Consider the following 21736-nt stretch of genomic DNA (forward strand, 5'->3'; position numbering starts at 1 on the left):
TTTGCTTGACTGCAACCAACAATTTTGACTGACACAAAGCCTTTCAGAACCTGTTGTCTAAATCTGCCTCCACTAGGCCCGCAAGTTGGTTTAATTTTGATACTGCTGAAAACACCATGGTAACCAACAATTCCAGACGTCCCTCCAATAAACTTTTTAAAACTGGACGTTGTGTACTTTCTTTCAGATACTCAAGTCTGTTGATGCTATTTTTCCCTGCAAGATTTGAGTGAAATTTTGGTGTCAAAGAGAGGACCCAGAGATGCCTGGGTGGCTCAGCAGTTGAGCGTCTGAGCCAACTTTAGTTCACATCGCGATCCTAGGATCTTAGGATGGAGTTCGGCATCGGGCTCCCTGAAGGGAGCCTGCTTCTCCTGTCTACCTATGTCTCTGCCTCTCTGTGTTTTTCATGAATAAATAAATAAAACCTTTTAAAATGAGAGAGAGAGAGAGAGAGAGAGAGAGAGAGAACCCAGACTCTGTATTGTCAAGTCATTAGCTGTTCTTACTGGTAAGTGTGATTACTGTGCTCTTTAAAGAGGACCTCCTGGGGTTGTGGATGTTGGCTTTTGGTACTGATGGAATTTTCAGGATGGATATATTGATCATCTTTCACAGGAGCAACTGTCTCTGTACTCCAAATTCATTAAGACTCCTGAAGCTCATAGACTGAAATAATATTTACATACTCCCCAGACTTCCCTGGCTTATAGTTGTCACCTATGTCTCCCCACCTTCTACTTGAGTCCATGCCCTCACTCTCTTGTGGTCCTCAGAGGTCTCCCCACTGACACCTCTCTGATGTTCTTCAGCTCAAGCAATCCCACAGGTTACTTGATCAATGTACCTGTCATGGGCAGAATTGTTGAAGCCTCCAAAATTCATACATCGAAGCTCTAGGCCCCAGTACCTAGAATGTGACTGTATTTGAAGATAGAGTATTTAACGAGAGGATTAATTTAAAATGAGGCCATTAGGGTCGGCCCTAATCCAATCTGACTGATGTCTTTTTATAAGAGGAAAATAGGACACATAAGGAGACACCAGAGATGCACACACACTAAAAAGATCATGTGAGGACACAGTGAGAAGGTGGCCGTCTGCAGGTCAAGGAGGAGTTGGTAGAATGAAATCAACCCTGCCTGTTGTGCTCAAGATTGCAAATCCGAGAAACCACCAAGGAGCTGACACCGATGCAAGTGCATGAGGGTTTATTAGCAAGCTCAGGCTTGGGTCCAAGTATACTTCATACAACAGAACAGGGGCTTGGACCCCGAGACTAAGAAGCACAACAGTGTTGGCCAGTGGCCAATGAGATTGTAACATACGCAGAAAGTTGCACAGTCATGTTGGTCCACACGCAGGTGGCCAATTGAATTATGATTCACCTTATAGTGACCATTTGAACTAGCCTATTATTCTGGTTAGAACTGGCGCTCAGGTTTGGTGGGCAAAAGAGGGGTTTTCATTTCTTGGCTGGTTAAAGGTCAGAGGTCCCGCATTCCTAAGTGTGCTGGCTTCTGATAAGGGTGTGCTTAATAGCTAAACTAGGGTGAGGGAGTGCCTTAAACAATAGGCAGGTCGTGTACGGGGGTTTCACATGAGATGGCGGGTGTAGCACAAAATGGAGTTAGTCCTGCTCTGCTTGTCCAGGGGCAGAGGATTTTTGTTAGATTTCCTGGGTCCCACATTCCCCCCTTTTTCAGAGGATCCTTTGCAGAACCCAATCATGGGTCCTGGGCCCCTGCTGACAAAGGCAATGGTCTTAATTTTTCTTGGCCTCCACATGCCAACACCTTGATATTGGACTTCAGCCCTCAGAACTGTGAGAAAATACATTTCTGTTGTTTAAGCCACCCAGCCTGTGGTATTTTGTTATAGCAAATGAACACAGTCCTTAACTATAGCCCTGATCGTTGAAACTTGTATTCACCTTGTGTTTCTGATGCTTTGATATCTTGGGGCTAGCCAATTCCTAAAGATAGCAAAGGACTCACCTGTAAGCATGCCTTACACAAACTTAAAAGCGCGCATTTGTGAATCAACCTATTCAGAGGTCATAACCCACCACCTCCTTTCTTGGGCTCTCACCCTCAGGATCATTATCCTCTACCCCAATCACCCTAGAGCTAGGTGCCAGACCATCAGATACAGCCCCTATACTCCAGAACTAGCTGAAATTATTCCAACTAGCCAGTCTTAAATCTGCTGGCCCTGCCTCACCATACTTTCCCATGAGAAGCACAATAAAGGCTCTTTCTCTCCATTCCCCTCCTGTCTTCCTCTGCCTCCTAACTTGTGCTTCCCCAGTGGCCCTGCGAGACATGCCATGACCCCTCCTCTGGGGAACTGAGTAACAAACCATCTCTCCAATGGCAATTGTCTCCTCATGTGTTGGCCTCATCATATCTGAATAATAATAAAACTCTATATTTTTAAACAAGGCTTTGGTGAAAATCTGAACCCTAACCTAGGATGCTCCTTAGCTTTGGGAGAACTGGTAGACCTCCCAAAGCTGAAAACCTTGAGTAGGGTAGGAAAAAAAAAAAAAAAAAGCCATATTTCTTTTAGTCCTTCCTTTTATATAGAAATGAGGAGAAAGACCTCAAACTCCAAGCCACACCATCACCTGACCCCAAAGCAATACGGTAAATGCCCTGTGAGCTACAAAACCTCTTGAGATTCTGCTCCTTCTGTTTTTGCAACATCTCCTCTCCCCAGAGCCTAAATGAATCCCTGGGCCCAGCTTTGGTAGCAAACACCATACCATCCTCTCCAACTTCATGCACTAAATTTCCTCTTGGAATTACCCTCCCCCTCATGCAAAGCAGTAGCAGGCAAATTACTTCTTGTAGACACTATTTTACATAAGCAGATACATCCAAATTTGTATGATGGTAAACCAGGACCTATCCTCTTCCACAGCAGCCTCTACTAAGAAGGCAATAGATAGTCTGTGAAGTAGGAAAGGGAGAAGACATTAGATAGCACTACAAGACACAGTATCTGCCCTCCAGGCTCTAACTACTTGCTTGGGGAGACTCAACATTTAAAGAATGAAATTGTCTCTATGTCCTTCAGGAAGCAAGCAAAGCCCATTGACAGAGTTCAAAAAAGGGAGAGATGCCTTCTGACTGGATTATCAAGAAAAACATAGTGAGAGATAAGGAGCTTGAGATAGTCCGTAAGAAGTCAGCTGGGTAAAGAGAGATACTCAAGGAAAGACAAGAAGACTGATTGAGGGCCAGCCCCGGTGGCCCAGTGGTTTAGTGTCACCTTCAGCCCGGGTTGTGATTCTGGAGACCCGGGATCAAGTCCCACATCAGGCTCCCTGCACAGAGCCTGCTTCTCTCTCACTCTCTCTCTCTCTCTCTCTCTCTCATGAATAAATAAATAAAATCTTAAAAAGAAGAAGAAGAAGAAGAAAGAAGAAGAAGAAGAAGACTGATTGACTTGCCTAGACCAGAAAGGTAGGGAAGTGGAGGAAACTGAAGGGGTTTAAGGCCAGAGGAACAATTGGTGCTTGACTGAGAGGCCTTGAATGGCATGTTAGGAAGCATCTGTAGGAGATACAAAAGAAATGGATGAGTGGTTTTTGCCTTCAAGAGTGTACTTCTTATAACAGAGATAAAGCTTACAGTAGTGAAACATACAAGAGAACATATCATTATATGTTGACATTGGGAGCTCTTAACATGTATGATGTAGAGCAAGAGTCAGCAAATATTTTGTAAGGGTCAAATAGTGAGTGTTTCAGCCTTTGCAGGCTGTTTGGTCTCTGTCACAACCACTCAGCTCTGCCATTGTATTGAGAAAGCAGTCATAGACGATGTATAAATGAATGGAATGGTTGTGCTTTAGTGAAATTTTATTTGTTAACCCTATCAGTGGGCTGGATTGGCCCTTAGGCCTTTGCTGACCACTACTGGTGGTGCAGCATATAAACTTTAAGTAGTTTGGGTCTCTCAGTCAGGAGCTTCTAGTCAAGCCTCAGGAAAAATCTAGACTTTGAAGGATGATTACACGAAGATGGCATGTCTTAGGGTTCAGAAACAAATAGCAATTTGGACCTCACCAATAGAAAATTTGGGCCTCATCAATACCTCCTTAGATTTATCTGGAAACAAGGCCCATCTAGTCAAATATAATGGACCAACCAACTTCCCCTCTGGAAATCTGAGTCTTGTACCTAGAAGGTTTAAAACCTGGAAAATCTATAAAGTCAGCATAAGCAACAGCCCTTGGCTACCACCTATTTTTATGACCTGGAAGGATTCGTCATTCAGCTGTTGATTCTCAATCCTCTATTGGTTTTCTTTTTTTAAGCTTACATTTATTGAATGTCTGCCTGATGGTATGCTGATACACCGATCCTCAAGGTTCTGAAGATTCTTCATCACACACACACACACACACACACACACACACACTACCTGGGGACCATGTGTAAGAGTTTGTACTAGTCCAAAAAGGATTTAGTTAGTGTTTCAAAGTTCCACCCTACTGCTCATTTAATCTTCACAGCAATCCTGTGAAGTAGGTACTATTGCTACTATTCCCAGTTATGCAGAAACAAAGAAACTGAGATTCAAAGAGACTTATTACTTGCCCAAGTTTGTGTAGTAAGTAAATGAAGTCAATAGAAGGTGGAATTAAAACTCAGGTATATCTAACTCAAGCCTATGAAGTTAGGCCTTGCTTATTCTGTGACCTGTGCTCTACCTTAGGAGAGTTACTGCTCATCTGGGAAAGGCATTTGGTCATAGGGAAGAAGATCATTACTTGCTATGGTTGTCCAGTTTCCTGTACCAGTTAGTCAGAAACTAGCTGACCGTAGGGCTTAGCACTGGGTTAGATTCCAGGAACCAAAATGAGTCAAAGGACATATCCAGAGCTTCCATTAGCAGACAAAATCCAAAAGGCAAGGGCCAACAGTACTAGAGCCAAAGAAAGGAACTCTGGTCATTTCCAAAGAAGCCCAATTGGTATCAGACCCAGAGACAGGTGTGAAGTTGGATACAAGGGATGAGATACAAGGACCAGAGCCACAGAAAAGCAAATTAAGAAGAGGAATAGAGGGATCCCTGGGTGGCTCAGCGGTTGAACTACTGCCTTTGGCTCAGGGCATGATCCCGGAGTTCCGGGATCGAGTCCACGTGGGGCTCCCTGCATGGGGCCTGCTTCTCCCTCTGCCTGTGTCTCTGCCTCTCTCTCTGTGTGTCTCTCATGAATAAATTAATAAAATCTTAAAAAAAAAGAAGAGGAACAGAGAGGAAGAAGCAAATAGTTTCAAATTATAGACTAAGAACAAGTCTGGGGTGTGGGGAGCTTGAATTGGATTCCAACTGCAAAGAAGGAAGTAGAATAGCTTAAAATGCAGGCTGTGGTCAGGGAGAGGTAATTGAGAATGCCTTCATGGGAGAAGTGATATTGGGGTTTGAGCTGACCCTTAAGGGGCTGACAAGTTTGGATTAGGCCAGGGAGTTATCTCAGGAGACTTAAACAAATCTGGCTCTGTGCCTGATCAGGAAACAGCAAGCTGATGTTGTGGTTACATAAAACTGAAGAGGAGGCCCTGTTTTGAGGGTTACTCATTCCATGAATTCTCTTGGTCTTTACCTCCCCGATGGTCTAGGAATGAAGTATCTGATGTTCATGTCGAGGGACTGCCCTGCATCTAACTAGAGGATTCGAGGCTTAAAATATAGAGCTGGGCTTTTGTCAGCTTGTGCGGCAGGGAATCTACCTTAGAGGTTTATCACTCTTTGTGCTGGATGTAGCAAACTGTGCATATTACTCAAAATATAGATCTGTCACTAAGACTCTCTCTGAAGCAGCTCAGACATTAATAATTGGTCAATCCAGAACCCTCTGATTCCTGAGAAAGTATGGGTTACACCAAGTGCCTCTCTTCCTTCATGCAGAAGACTGTGTCACACCTTATTATAAATGAAATAATGAATGGAGACTTTGCTGTTGTTTTGTTGGACTCTGACTTTGGAAATATGCTCTACCCTCCTCTGTACTCACTCCACCCTCCCACTACAGCAAAAGTTCAAAGTCTTCCCGGCTAAAACTAATTCTGAATTTTGAAATAACATATCTGGGCCACTAAAGCATGATCACATGACTGTGTAATATTAATTTTCCAAAGAACAGAGTACAGAACATGAGCTGACTTGTTGGGACAAAACGTCTCCCTTTCACATGAAGCTCCTAGAACAAAGATCGTGAGAGGAACCTGCGCTCCCTATGAAGATGGGAATCTCAGAAATCTTCTGTGGGCCATAGTGATCCTGACTCTCTCAAAAGTCACTAGGTTGTGGGGCATTGAAAAGGATTGTATTGGGACTCAGCAAAATACAGCAAGGAAAACAGAATTTGGGCCCCTCTTCCTTTTAGAAATCTTTTAAAACAGTATCCAGGAAGAAGAAAAGTCCAAGAATGGTTAAGAGAATCTCAAAGCAGATGAAAACCATGGAGATGCCCACAACTAGCAGGAACTCTGAGTGGATTTTAAATTCTCACTAATATATCAGTATGTGATCACACTACTTCCCTGTCTGCAGTCTTGAGAAGTCATAGGCGCCAGCTGAGAGAGCACTTGGATGGCCTAGGAGCTGTGTCTGAACCTTGCGCCCACACTGAAGGGGGAAGGCAGGTTTGTCAGGACCCCCACCCCAACCACTAATGCAAAGCCATACGAGTGACGTGGGGGCCAGTGCAGAGCATGCTTCATCATTGTCAGGAGGAATGCAGCAACATGAAGCCTATTCTATTTCTTTTTTTTTTTTTTTTTGAGGACTGAAAAACAAAAAGATTAAAGCACAAGGCACTTTTTTTTCTGAGCAGGAATAGAGCAGATGGGATACAGGGCATCTACACAATTATTTTGTTACTCGTGGGTTATTACTGATGTTTGCTTCTTCTCAGAACAGAACCATCTGGAGCTTTAATGTCATTAGACAGGTGTGCGTGTGTGTGTGTGTGTGTGTGTATGTGTGTGAGTGGGTGTGTACTGAATCTCTGATTGATGGGATGTTCTCTCATCAGGGTCTTTGACTCAAAGCCAACAGAACCAGTCTTAGGCAGAGTTATGAAGCAAAATCATAGACCACCAGAATGCAAGTTTGGAGAGGACCATTAGAAACCACAGTTGACAGTCCTCAACAATAGATATGGGAAACTGAAGCCAAAGAGGAGAATTTCTTAGGATGATCACACAGGTCAAGAACCCAGACTCTAGCAAGATACAGTGGAAAGAACATTGGCCTATGACCCAACAGATCTAGGTTCTTATACCAGGTTTTCCACCCACTACCTAGCTATGTGATACTAGATAAGTCACTTAGCCTCTCTGTTTCAGTTTCCTTATTTTTAAAAATGACTATAGCAATTTAATACCTATCTGTCTTCTTTCAGAGGTTTGTCAGAGCAAATGGGTCTGAAGGTGACTTACAAAGTGCCCTCCAAAAATAAACGATTGTGTGTCTGTCTGTGTATGTCTATGTCTAGAATAAAATGTAGGCTGTATAGTATCATGGGAGAAGAGCCCAAATTTGTTAAGATTCTTTTGATTGTTCCATCACAAATAATAAATCTCAACTCAAACTGCTTAGAAAGGACAGAGAGGGGAAAGAAGGAAGGTGGGGCAGAGAGACTGAGATTGATTTATTGATCCCACAATTAAAAAGTCTAGAGATTATAGGGTTTAGGTTCTGCTGGATCTAGGGACTCATGATGTCACCTGGCCTCATCCTCTCTCTCATCGCAGTTGTCCTCTTGGATGCTTCCATTGTTAGGCTTTCCACAGTGGCGCCTAATGGATTCATGTTCACACTACCCTTCCAATGTTAGTGCCAATGGAAAAAGGAGAGCCTTGCTTTCTTTCACATAATTGACATTTGGGACTGACTTGGATCTTATGCCTATAGATTTGTAAAACATGGGCTGAAGGGGTGTGCCACAATTAACAATAACTTTGTGCATGGTAGATCATTTATTTTCCTTTTTTTGTCTTTTTAAAAATTTTGTTTAAGCAGGTGTGTGAGGGCTGGCTAAGAGTTCAAAACTATGTGGTAAGGAATATATTGAAAGAACTGAAGAAGGGCAGCCCCGGTGGCTTAGTGGTTTAGTGCTGCCTTCAGCCCAGGGCATGATCCGGGAGACCTAGGATCGAGTCCCACATCAGGCTCCCTGCATGGAGCCTGCTTCTCCCTCTGCCTGTGACACTCTGCTTCTCTCTCTGTGTGTCTCTCATGAATAAATAAACAAAATCTTGAAAAAAAAGAAAGAACTGAAGAAGTTCAAAAGAGAGGGGACCATGGATAAGCAGAGGAACTGTAGTAATTATTTTCAGATTTTTGAAGGGTTGACATATAGAACATGCTTTTAATGTCCTGAGTAGCTGCAGAGGGCTCCACTAGAAGCCCATGGGGTATTTAGACACGGGGAGGTTTTGGAGAAATGGAGAAGCGCTTCTAACGCTTGGGATTGCCAACACTGAAGTTTCTTGCCCTGGGATGTACTAAGTTTCCTACCACTTCAGGTATGGGAGCAGAAGTGGGGACAACCCCTTGTCACAAATTTATAGAGGGGATTCAGGTCTCTTGTGAATATTTTCCTTAAAAGATGGTGTAGCGAATACTCCCCTTACACATGGCCCTCAGACTTTACCAAATCAGTGTGGTCTGGCTTTTACCTTCCAGCATCTGTTCCTCAGAGCCTGAGGGACTTTTCTGGAACTGTAGAAGGTCATCCTGTCACCCTTGCATGGCAGGCTTGAAGGGCTACAAATTATTACACCCCTAGGAGTAGCCCTCAAATGGTGACTCTTAGGAGCGGGCATATAAATATCTCAGCCATCTTTCCATCTTGTAGGATAATTCCCAGGACATGTTTTGTACCTTTTCCCAGAGTTTCCCTGGGAGGTTAGGCTCCAGTTGTCCACAGAAATAACTTGCTTAACAACACACCGTGTATTGGCTGCCTTCCCTTCCCAATCTCACTTCCCTCTCCCCTACAGTTGTCCCTGGGTCATTTCTCGTAATGAAAGACTTTCACTGGAATCTCATTTCAGAGTGTGCTTCCAGAGGAACCCATATTAGGAGTAGTACCTCCCAACACTTCCTTCATACTTCCCTCAGTTAGCAATCAACAGCAGGGGTTACTCTGGGCGGTAGGTGCCACAGGAGAAATTAAGGTGGCTAAAGTGTGGCTCCTGAGTATGGGAACCATCAGCTTAGAAGGGGAAGATGGACTGCACTGTGATGCATTCTGTATCAGAGAGGTCAGAAGTGTTGTGAGATACAGACGAGGAGCAGTGAGGCAATCAGCTTGGGAGTCCTTCTGCACTGACTTGGTTTCCACAAGCAAAGAATATTTTTGGAACGAGAACTGCTGGAGGCCAGTCCTCCTTGCCTTTTTTGGCCAAGGCCTGCCTGGGAGTCACATCACGCACATCCATGCTCTTAGGAAAAGTGCTTAACAGAGATTCCATCTTCTCTTACATGCTCTCCCAGGCTGAGAGGACAGACAGCTGGAGAAGCCAGCAGCAGTCAGGGTGGGCATATTTCCAGGCCCCCAGGCTACTGGGCAATGACGTCAGCATCAGCACTCTGAGGTTGCTTCTTTTTTTTTTAAAGTTTATTTATTCATGTATTTATCTTAGTAATTGCTACACACAACGTGGGGCTTGAACTCACGACCTCGAAATCACGGGTTGCGTGCTTTTCCAACTGAGCCAGCCAGGCGCTCCACTGAGGTTGCTTCTTGATTTCAGAAATGAAAAGAATGAAAATGCCCCAGTCTTCCTAACCCCTACCCACCCTTTGAAGGCTCAATTCTAATCTTGCTTCCCCTGTTAAATCTTTGTAGAGCAGCTTTCTCCTCTCTTGCCACTCCTGCCATCTCCTAAGCTCCTCTGCCATCATTTATGGGACCCTATGAACCCTTCCCTCTTCTCGCTTTGAGTTACCACCACCCTTTCCTTGTGTACAGTTTTTCTTTGTGGACAGAAGCAATGCTGTTTACTGAACACTGTGTTTTATTGGTTAAGAAGTACAAAGTTTATGGGGAGTCAAAGATATGTAAGTACACAATGAGAAAACTTGAAAAACCCACATGTCCCTTGGGGAGAAAAAGGATAAAGAAGTTTTTACAATCATAGTATGAGATGTCTACATAGCTATTAAGGAGGAAAAGCTACATGTACATATAGGGATGTGGGCGGAAAATCAACACCAATTAAAAAAGTAAATTATAGCCATGAAAAGGCACCAAAAAGCCTAAAATGTATACTGCAAGGTAAAAGAAGGCAGTCTGAAAAGAATACATGCTGTGCAATTCCAACTATTTGACATTCTGGAAAAGAAGGTAAAAGTGCAAATACAGTGAGCTCAGTGGCTGAGGTGGCTGGGGGTGGGGTGGGTAGGGATGAATGGGCGCAGCACAGCGGGTTCTCAGGAAGGTGACACTATAATGTACGATACTTTAAGGTGGATCTGTGTCAGGATGTATCTGGAAAACCCAGAGAACTCAACAGAAGGGGTGAACTCTAATATAAACTGTGGACTTTAGTTGATAATGTATCAATATTAGCTCATCAGTTATAACACATGAACCACACAAGATGATAATATAGGGAAACCGATAAGGGAGTAAAATAAATGGGAACTCTCTGTACTCTTTGCTCAATTTCCTTTAAACCTGAAACTGCTCTACAACTAACAACTATTAACTAAAAAAATGTAGAACAAGAGGAATGGTACGATTCCATTTGAATAAAAAATTATCGCATGGGTATATATGACTTTATATTTTTGAGAATACAGTGAAAGGTCTAGAAAAACCAATACACAATATACTGTTAACAGTATTTCTGGCTGATGATGAGTGAGTAGCAAAGAAAAGATCATCACTTTTCAATGAAATATTCAGATATTAAAAGGAATATAGAATAATGTAATGAGCACCTGTGTACCTCTCCTTCCCCCACCAATCAACTTCTGAATCAAAACATGAGTGATAGGATGCTACTCTTACTTGCTACTCTTTTATATATCTTATAATATGAATACAAGTTTATGTATTCATATGTATTCATATTGTGAGAAAGAAAGAAAGAAAGAAAGAAAGAAAGAAAGAAAGAAGAAAGAAAGAAAGAAAGAAAGAAAGAAAGAAAGAAAGCCAGAACAGCAATCAAAGTGCTGCATGAGAACAAAGATGGAAGCGATGAATTATGGCTAGAGTTGGGGAGAGTCAGAGGTTGGCAGACAGGTAACACTGAAGCTGGGCAGAATCGGGGAAAGCAAAATTAGCAAATGCAAAACAAAGAGCTGGGACAAACAAAGGGCCCAGCTTCTTTAAGGAACAGAAAGTGATTCTGAAAGATGGGGGCAGGGAGGAGAAAAAATATCCCAAGAATTAGAATAGAACCCAGGGTGTTTGGTTGTGATTTGATTTTTAAAGACATTCAATATTGTGGTAAAGAGTTTGGTCATTATGTAATCAGCCAAAAGTAGAAGCTGCATCTAAGCTGGCATAATACATGCTCAGATTTGTATCATAGGGAGTAACAGCAAGTAGCAAGGACTGGAATAGTGATCTCCAGGCATGCCTTCAGTAGGGTGATTCCTGTGTCCCCTGGTTGCAAAGACATTAAGAAAGCATGTATTTTATTTTATGGTCTTTTCATATTTTGTTCATTTGTATCAGATGAGTAAACCTTAAATACTCTCTCCTAATGTGCTGAAACAACAGAGAAGTGCCTAGGAATCTGTGAATGCCCCACTTTACCCTTCTCTACCCCAGCCTTCCTGAAAGGTAGAGTCCATATACCCTCTTTATTTTTGGAAGTCAAGGTACAGCCTTCCTTGACATCATCTTCACAAAGGGTCATGAACTATCTTCAGGAGGTCCCAGTTAAAAGCATCTATGTTACTTGTGCATGGCATTAAATTCCCAAAGTCCCAATGACAACATCCCCTTTCTTTGGAGCTTCTGGGAAGTTCTTCATATTTTCTTCTTAATGGCATGCCATTGATTTTGTAGTTCAGAAGTGAGTGACCGCTTGGCCTTTATGAAGCCAACTGTTTTTTTCTAGGAGACAGTCTGTTTTTACCTGTCATGATGAAGGGTCACTATTTGTGAGTCTCAATATCTGAATCAGAGATGCATCTTGATTTGAGGAGGGAGTGTCACAGACTGGGTCTCCTGGGAAGCACACTCTGAGATGGAGTTAGTGTGCAGGAGGCTTACAGGAGAGAGCTTCTGGGGAAGAAAGGGAAATGAAGCAGTCAGGCAGAGGTGGAGGGACTTCTGTCATGTCAGCCCTGTCATGTCAGGCCTCAGTCAACCTCACAGAGCTCTCAAGATGGAAGGATCCTTCAGAGCTCTAGACTGGGGCAAGAAGACCATACCTTTACACCGGACATCAATCAGCCATTGGGTCTGGATGGCTCTGGGAGAGACATGTCATGTTGGGAGGGGCAGTTCTCTTCGGCTGAGGCAGTCCCCAGAAGGGGCTGCGCTGAGAGCATAAGACTTTCAATCCTGAAGTGTGATCTGTGGCATGTATCATGAGGTCTGGGGTCACAAGTGCGCCCAGAGGTAATGCATCCAGATACCATGCTGACATTCAAGGAAATCCATGGGGTCCTAGGCTTCCAGGACCTCCTCTCTTCAAAGTGCCTTGCAGAACAAGCTCTCAAAAATTCTTATTAATAAAATTATTTATTTATTAATAAAATTAATAAAATTCTTATTAATCTTTTTAACAACTACTTACTGAGTGTTCACCAACAGCAGACACTGTTTTCAATGCCAGCATCATGGCAATGAGTAAGCACAGAAGTACTTACATTCTAGACATGGTAGGGTACAGACAATAACAAAAGGACTGAGTAGAAGGCACAGTCTGTTAGATGGTGAGCATTACTATGGAGCAGGAAGGGGTATGGGAAGTGCTAGTGGGGTGAGGTGGGGAAAGAATTTCCAGGCAGATGGACTAGGGAGTGTGAAGGTTTGAGTCTAGTGGTTAAGAAACAGCAAGCATTTTGCCATGGCTGGAGTAGAATAAAAAAAGCAGAGAGTACATGCAGGAGGAGAGGCCCCAGCGGTGTGCAGTCATTGGGGAAGGGTCTGGGGTCTCAATGAGCCTAGTGGGTCACTGTGAGGCTTTGTATTCTTCTCAGACATCGGGAGTTAGTAGAGGGTCCTGGGCACAGGTGACATAATGTGATTAACATTTTAACAAGATCCCTGTTGAGAACAGACTGTAGAGAACAGAGAGTGGAAGAAAGGAAGCCAGTTAAAGAAGCAATCACAATGGTCATGCTGCGAGAGGAGCATGGACTGGACCAGGGTGCTAGCAATGGTAATGGTGGGACATTCATTGCATGCATTTCCTCAATGAAGGCAGTGGCGTCTGCCAAAGAACTCCATCTGAGTACTAAGAAACAGGGGTCAAGGGTGCCTCTAATGCCTTGGCCTAGGGCAACTTGGAAGAAGGTGTTTTCATGAACAGAAGTGAGAACCACGGAAGGAGCTTTAGGGGTAGGAAGCAATCAGGAGCTTAGTTACAGACTTGCTAAATTTCAGAAGATATTAAAACATGCTATGCTTCCATTGGCTGGCTATTTTTCATTAGCTACCCAGCCTCTCAGTAGAGAGATTACTTTTTTTTTAAAATATATATATTTTTTGATTTATATGAGTGAGACAGAGAGAAAATGTGAGCAGGGGGAGTGGCAGAGGGAGAAGCAGACTCCCCCCTGAGGAGGGAGCCTGATATAGGGTTCTATCCCGGGACTCTGGGATCATGGCCTCTGCTCATCCAGAGCACACGGCAGCCTGCAATGATAGATATGGGAGGCTTTGATTAATTTCTATCTCCTTCACTAATCTGCAAGTTCCACAAGGACAGGAGAGGCCATCTCATTCACTCCCTGATCCCCAGTTTTAAGATCAGCTCCTGTTGTGCTGTAACTGTTGTCTTGAATGAATAAATTGAAAAAAATGCATATGAAGAAGAAAAGTTATGTTTTACACCTCCTCTCAGCTTCTTTTCGGTAAAGGAAGGCAGGACGGTCAACTCAGAGCAAGTGTACTTCTAAGGTCTCTACCACCAACCAGTCCCTCACACTTCCCCTGAAGTTAAGTCTCTAACCCCAACTCTGGTGGCAAAGAGCATGGAATTTGGAGTTCAAAATCTGTGTGACCTTGAGCAAGTTCATTAACCTTTCTAAGCCATAGAGAATAATAATTAGTACCCATTTCATAGGATTATGGTTAAGAGGACAAAAAATAATTTATGAAAAATGCTTAGTGCAAAGGTTAACAAATAGTGCATGCTTAATAAACACTAGTTGTTATTATTATTATTATTATTATTATTATTATCCATCCTACCTTGAATAGTCTTCATGGCTCACACTGGTGCCTACAGAATTATGTCTAAACTCTACAGCAGGCATCAACATTTATCACCTTCTATTATATCTTAATTTCATTGTCTGTACTGGCCTGCTCAACCGAATGATTCACCTCTATCCTGGGTGCTTTCCTGCAGGCCACTCCCTCTACTTGTAGTGCCTTTATCTCAATTTTCTGCCTGTCAGGTTATGACCTATCTTTAGGATCCAGCTCAAATTAGGAGCACTGTCACCTAATCACTTTTCCAGCCCTTGCTTCTAGATAACTGAGCCTAAGGCAGGGATTAAAATGCTGATGCTGCATTCAGGAGGCAGAGGACAAGGAAGATAATTGGCACAAGGGAAGATGTGGAGCAATATGATGTGATGTTTTATTGCATTGAACACAGATTGTCAAGGAGGTGAGTCCACTCAGCACACAGAACTCTCCAGGGGATGCAGGGAGACAGGGAGAGGGGAAAAGCTTCTCTCCAGCTTCCCCTTGGTGGCAGTTTGCCCTGCAAGCTGGACCTAGATACTCCTGGATGTATCATTCTCTCTTTTCTATCCATCCTATGCTCCGCAGCAGGCTATTTTCATCCAAATCCAGAAGCAGAGGCAGGAGAGGGTCTGGCCAACCAGCAACAGGTGCTAGCCAAGTGGGAAAGCTTTGTCCTTCAAGGGAAGTGCCTCATTGGTCCTGAGCAGCTCGGTGTGATTGAGGAGGGGGCAGCATGAGAGCAATGACAAGGCACAGAGAATCTGTGTCCTTTATGTGTCCAGGTGCCAAAGCTAGTTGGTTCTGCAGGAGACCATTGCCCACCATTTACAAGCTGTATGAACTGGGCAATTCACTTCATCACTCTGTCAATTTTCTTTCTTTTCCCTTGTACCTTTTCATTTTTAAATAATTCGAAAATTTCAAGAGTAGCACAGATCCTCCTGTCACCCATCTTCACTATTAACATTTTGCTACATTTCCTTTATCATACACACACACACACACACACACACACACACACACAATTATTACTATTTTCAAAAATATTTGAGAGAAATTTATATCCTGCTCCTTTATTCCTAAATCCTTCAGGGTGAATTTTCTATGAACAAAAATATACTCCTATATAACAACAAAACGATGATCAAAATCAAGAAAGTTAGCATTATACAATACTACTATCTATCTGATCTACAATCCATATTGACATTGCACTGGTTGTCCTCATAGTGTTCCGTATTGGAAATTTTCTAGTGTCTGTTCCAATCTGGCTAATGGGAGCAATACCAGTGCCATCTCATAAGATTGTTAGGAGACTGACATGAAATAATACGTATAAGACACTGTAGTGCGGGCTCTGGTGTGTAATGACAACTCAGTAACTGCCTGCTACCTTAATGATTATTAATTCTTTAGTGAGGTCCTTCCAGTCCCCTTCCCTTCAATTCAAAATCAGTCTCTTCCCTCTATGTTTCCTTTGCAATGTATTTCTACCTGCACTTTTATGTTAGCCTTATTCATAAGTTTCTTAAGATCCTAAGGCTAATTCTTTGCTTCTCCCTATGGCTCCAGGCATACCATCTTGTACATAGAGGCTCCAGGCATACCATCTTGTACATAGACGGCAGATTTAAGGGTTTTTTTTTTGTATGAGGGTGAAGGTTATGAAGAAGATCGGAGGGAATGTATCTCACAGTATTGTGCCAATAGATACATTTTTGTCTTTATTTTTTTTTTTTCATTTTTGTCTTTAAAGAGCTTACGGTTCATGAGGGGAAAGACAAATACACAGGTGAAGAGTTAAACAAAATGGGAACTGGGGCAGCCTGGGTGGCTCAGTGGTTTAGCGCCTGCCTTCGGCCCAGGGTGTGATCCTGGAGTCCCGGGATCGAGTCCCACCCACGTCGGGCTCCCTGAATGGAGTCTGCTTCTTCCTCTGCCTGTGCCTCTGCCTCTCTCTGTGTGTCTCTCATGAATAAATAAATAAAATCTTTTTAAAAAAAAGGGGGGGAGGGACTGAATAGATCCCAATGCAGCCTCAAGGGAAGGGCTAAAAGTGAATAGGAATAGACCGAAATCTGGGGAGTTTAAAGGAGGAAAAGACCCTGGAATGGAAAAAAAAAAAAAAAAAAAAGTCATTTCCAGAGACTGTTTAACTTGGTCTCTTCAACAGGACAGACTTCATGGAGACTTGATAAACCAAAGTTCTAAGGGCAAATCTCTCCAATCTACTTTCCCAAGGCTTGTGAACCTGGGCGAATAGCTGAATGACATCTTGGCCACCCTTGCTGAGATGACGTTCTGGACAAAAGAACCTGGGTGGAAGTGATGAGCTCCATTTCCAGGCCTGGCCTATCAAAATCTCCTGTGTGTGCCCTCTCCTGCCCTGTGACTCTCCAGTGGTGGAAAACCATGATGTCCGGGGAAACTGAACATGAGTCCCAGCATGCCTATATGAAGCAGATTCCCCAGCCCTGCCAGCCTACACTGCTGACAAGAAGAAGAGGCAACCGTGGAGGCCAAGAAAAATCAAGGCCATTCCACCTCAAGTTTAGCATTAGCACAAGTACAGCCATCTTAGGCCCCTGTGAATAAGAGCTGAACTTTATAGGAAAAACTGCAGAATGTCCTCAATGCCCTCGCAGGGAATCCCATATCAAAAAGATAACAGAGCCCATACCCGTGGTAGAAAGTCCCATATTAGAATGAGAACAGAGCTCAATGCCCTTGAAAGCCCCATATCAAAATGTAAACAGAACTTGAGAAGTTCCTCCATCCCTTCTGAAAATCCCCTAGACCAGCCTATAAAAAACCCAGCTGTAACCCACTTCGGGGTCCAAGTCCCTGCTCCACTGTGTCGGGTATACTTGGACCCAAGCTCGAGCTTGCTAATAACCCTCGTGCGCCTGCATAGGTGTCGGCTCCTTGGTGGTTTCTCGGATTCGCAATCTTGGGCACAACAGCAACCTCACTGTGCCATGCCACTGAAACGTGAAGCCTTCTAATTACAGTTACCATTCCTTACCCTGTCTCGTGCACAGTTAAAACTGAGGCTGGCTTCAGAAGATCCGTGTTTATCTCCTAGCTTCACCACTTCATCACAGATGGACCAGGTCAAGTCACTTCATGTGGGAACTGCTGTAAGGAGTAAATGGAAAAAAGGCTTTGTAAACTGTGAACATGCCATAAATGTTGGATATTATTAGTATTTGTCCATTCTTCCTAAACTGGCCAAAATAACAGTCCAAGAATAGTATACAGAGATTAGTCATTCTTTCCAAACTAAGAAAAAGAAGAACACAGTCTGGGGTCTCAGGATACTGGCATTTACTCATGTGTTGGAAAAGGAGTTTGGGTCAGTCTATGGAAGGCCAACGATTTGCTTCGGAGCTCCTGGAGTTACTTTTCTGCTTAGATAGCTATTATGGGGTAAAATTTTTATGAACACTTCAGTATTTGGAGGTAACCTCAACTTTGGAATCTCTTAATAGTTCAATTTTTGTTGAGGGAAGGCAAGAAGAAGAAAAGTGAGGAGAATGATTTCTAGATGAATCTTACCAACTGTTTTTCTCAGAGTCAAATGGATTGAAAGTATCATTTTTGACCTCGGGTTGTTTGGTTTTTTTGTACTTCTTACAAATGTTAACAATTTTTTGCTTTGTCAAGGAGGTTGAGATGAACCAGAAATCATATTCCAACATATACATATTAAAGTGAATGAAGGGCAGGATCAAAAGAGACTTCTTTGATTGAGAGAATTATTCACCTTATAAATTCTAGCACATTCCTGAATACTGGAGCAGTCCTGGGAATGGGTAAGCCATCTTCTTGGTGTGAGGGTTGGAGAATGGGAAAGTATCCCAGCTTCAGTGAAATATTTCCAAGGCACCAGTGGGAGCCTGACAGGATATGGCCCTTCACTGGTGATTGTTCCTCCTACAGCCAGATGAAAGGCAAGAGTTTGATCATTAAAACCATCTGGGCTCGTTATTCCTGGCCCTGAACCCACCCTATTCTAAGGAAATGATTTCTTAAGCTAGTCATTGCTCCTTTTCCCCTTTTCTTAGGCCTCTACTTCCTGTGTGTAGAGTCTGGCCGCTCTTCTCCCTAGCCTTCACAAGCTTTTCTTGTTTTCTTTTACACTTTGGGGTTAGAGATGATTCCAGAAAATGAAAGCACATCCTCCTCTTCTGGATCTTTATTCCCTGTGACAATATTTCTCTTCCTCCCTTGTTGGCTCTTCTGTTTGTAAGATTTGTTTTCACTTCCATCTGGATTTGGGGCAGTGATATGGGAATAAGAAGACTTAGGCTCTTGATCAGCAGCACATAGATAAGGTAACTTTATTCTGCTCAAACTCAATATTTCATCTGTAAAAATAAAAAATTGGGACTAGAGCATCTCCTTATCTACTTCCTCCTCCGGTTCTATATAAGATCAGTTCCCCATCAACAGCTGAAAAAGAAGGCCTCAGAACTATCTTACTCCACAGCTGAGTAGGTATTTTTTGTTTTTCTGAGTGAGACATCTGGGGGAATTTCCAGAAGAAGCAAATTCAAATCCTGGGATATGAATAAATTAGGAGTCAGTTATGATAAGACTGGAGAAGTGGCACCAAGCTTAGTTGGCAAGGATCTTACATTATATGTGAGGTTTGGAACTTTATTCGTTTGAGTGATGGAAAATCTTTGGAAGCATGACAAGATTTGTATTGTAGAAGTTTATTTTGATGGTTGTATGAAGTATGGCAAAAACAGAAGATAGTGCCACCCGAAAACTACCAGCTTTTTTCAGGGGGGAAAAATGAAGAGGATCTAAAGTAAGAAAGTGGAACTTAGTTGGAAAAAATGAGAGGGAACAAATTTTATACACTTGGGGATCTGTTGGCTAGTTATCTGGAGCCTTTCAAGAGGGAGTAGAGACTAGGATAATGGATGGATTTGTCATGATGATACTGGACACATGTCGCTTTTTACTGTGGAAAAAAAATAATACATTTATTTTGAAAACCATTAATAAGTTAATTTAAGGGAGATAATGTTTTTTCCATGGCTTTTAACGGATTGGTCTAGGAGGACACCTCCCCTGTGACAATCATAGAGCTCCAACCTACTGGCAGCAGGTAATGGATACAGAGGAGGGTAGCTGATTTGAACCAAATCAGAGTCCTTGTCCAGAATTTTGAACTTGGAACCAAAGCGTGTTTCAATCTGGCCTTTTTAGTGACAGAAGTTTGCTATAGACTGAATGTGAACCCCCAAATTTATATGTTGACACCTAATCCTCAATGTGATGGTGTTTGAAGGTGGGCCTTTGGAAAATTATTAAATTATGAGAACAGAGGAGTCATTAATGGGATTAGGGCCATTAGAGGAAGTGACACGAGAGAAATGATCTCTCTCAGCCATGTACTTCCATACCGTGAGAAGGTGGCTGTCTACAAGCCAGGAAGCAGGTATTCACTAGACATTGTCTTGCATTTGGACTTTCCAGCTCCCAGAACTGTGAAATATTTCTCACAGGTTGATATTTAAGCCACCCAGTCTGTGGTATTTTGTTATAGCAGTCTGAAATAAGACAATGGTTCGAGATATAAATGATGGAGCTGGTACCCATATTTTCCATCATATAGAAGGACGTGCATCTGAAGCAAAAGAAAATGAAGCCAACAGGCAAAGAGAAACAGAGAGGAGAGTTCTATAATGTTTGAGAAACCTGGCTCCAGTTGTTCGTGGGGTTCATTCGCATTCCTGTCCCTCCTACAGTTTGATGGTACAACCTTCCTTGGACTTCCTGAGACAATGCTTTCCCTTCCTTGCCTAAGCTAGTTCCAGATGAGTTCAAACACTTGCAGCTAAGACACAGGACTAACAGGCCAGTCTATTAGCTGAATTTGGGAGGAGTAGAGAGAGGCAAATCTGAGAGAGAGGATAATGATGTCAGTCTTGGACATTTTCAGTTGAGTTGCTTCGGATATCCATATTAAGATTTCCAGCAATTATTTTATTATGAAGCTGGAGTTCAGAAGATAGATCACATTCTCCAAGTCATCCAAAATATATTGAAAAAGACAAGCCTACATATGATGGTCTATAGTAGATCACTAAATATAACCAAGTCAGGATCCTCTTGGGATGTAATTGTTTCAGTTGCTACAGTTCTGTTCAGCTGAGCTAGCATTCAACTTACCATTCTCACACTGGTTCACAATGATATTAGAAAACATTTTTCTAAGAACCTGGATGAGACCAAGATTGAGTCGTTTTATGGCATTCCCCTGATCTAGCTTCTAGAAGAGCATAGACATAAGGTGGAAATGAGACTAGTCCAACATGACTTGATCTTGGATGAACATAGCTCCTAATGCTGGCTCCAAATGAATGTTGATATTCTCTAAATATTCATAAATTAACCTTCAGTAATTGGCTAAATCATCATGTTCATCTAAATCACTAGAACTAAGCAGTTTTAGGTGGGTGTATTGAATTTTGAATAACTTCTTGTATGTGTCTCTGTTAGCCTTGTCAGTTCTATGCATGGATGCTTTTAGACCTCCCAGCAGGGAGATCCCAGCATTCCATGAACTTAATGGTGCCTATGAACTGTTCTTGTTGTTCTGTTCAGCACGGAAGGGTCCTGCTTCAGAAATGCCAGGTAAACCTCCCCGAGAAAAGTATCTTTTCTTTCTTGCCATGCCAGAGGTATGAGCAGCACAATTGTCCTTTCAAGGCAGAGAAATCTGAGGTATAAATATCAGTTCCAGCACTCACATGCTGTGTGATCTTGGGAGAGTCACTTAAATGTGCTAAGCCACAATTTTCCTTGTCTGGAAAATGGGAACAAAGACTAATTCCCTAGTACATTTGTGAGAATTAAATAACATGTATACTGTACTAAAATAGTTCACGGTACATAGTCAACTTTCTATAAAGGGTAACTTTATCACCTTATTTGCTTATTTGTTTTCTGCTTATTTGTTTTAGCTGATGACAGTGTTTGCTTCTTCCTCTTTCCCATTTATCCATGCTTATCACTGGTCTTGATTCTTTTGCATATCATTGAATACTCTTTTTTTTTTAATTTCCTTTTCACATTATTTCTTTTGTAATGTTTGGGCATAGCTCATCCTATGAAAAAGCCACAGCATATTTCTCTACTGTCTGTCTAATACAAACTGTCTGTATGGATAGTTTGTATAATTAGTGACTTTCTTAGGCAGCTTGTCAAGCAAGGCCTTTGGTCATTACTGTCCATAGCTCTGGCAAAGTGTCCATTTCCAGGCTGGTTCTCCAGTACCTCCAGGTCAGTCAAAACCACACTGGGT

Source organism: Canis lupus, chromosome 23 (assembly GCF_011100685.1).
Source record: "Canis lupus familiaris isolate Mischka breed German Shepherd chromosome 23, alternate assembly UU_Cfam_GSD_1.0, whole genome shotgun sequence".
In the NCBI taxonomy this organism is placed as follows: domain Eukaryota; kingdom Metazoa; phylum Chordata; class Mammalia; order Carnivora; family Canidae; genus Canis; species Canis lupus.